The 642-nt window shown below is 35.5% G+C and overlaps 1 non-coding gene across 1 annotated transcript; it reads left to right on the top strand.

The window, feature by feature from the left end:
* TRNAV-UAC lies at window positions 1-73 on the top strand. Its single transcript has one exon. It is a non-coding gene; the product is annotated as a tRNA-Val (tRNA).
* Window positions 74-642: the final 569 nt, after the last annotated feature.

Below are 642 nucleotides of genomic sequence, written 5' to 3'. Positions count from 1 at the left end.
GGTTCCGTGGTGTAGCGGTTATCACGTCTGCTTTACACGCAGAAGGTCGCCGGTTCGATCCCGGTCGGAACCACCAATCCATTCCTCTTTTTTTATATTTTTACTTTAAAACTAAAAAAAACACTTTATTTGAATAATAACAATTAAATATGAAAAAGCAAACGAAAAGAAAAAAAGATTAATTAATAATAGCATATTATTAATTAAAAAATATTGTCACATAAAAATATACTTTACAATGATTCTAAAATGTAAAAAAAAAGTATAAAAAGATTTTATATATGCATAAATTTCCTATAAAAATAAATCTCAATTCCATTATCATACTCAAATCAATTTTTTTTCTGTTCTTTATAATTATGTGGAATTTTACAACGTGTTGAACAAAATGAGAATATATGTCCAGAATCGCGCGACAGGAACTCGAAATTGGTATTCGGTTCGCGCGGTCGCGTTTGTCTTGTCGCGTATTCGTGATGAACGGTGTTCCTTTCGTTTCTTTTCGTTCCTTCATTCACTGTTTCCGTTCTGGCCATCTGGCAACCCACCTGCACCGTCCTGTAGCCAACTGCTTCGTTTCTTTGGCTTCGTGTAACGAGAGCAAGTCCGGTTTTTAGTCGGGTATCGGCCATTCAGCGCTCC

Source organism: Apis mellifera, linkage group LG12, assembly GCF_003254395.2.
Source record: "Apis mellifera strain DH4 linkage group LG12, Amel_HAv3.1, whole genome shotgun sequence".
Classification (NCBI taxonomy): domain Eukaryota; kingdom Metazoa; phylum Arthropoda; class Insecta; order Hymenoptera; family Apidae; genus Apis; species Apis mellifera.
This window is presented reverse-complemented; position numbering and strand designations above follow the sequence as displayed.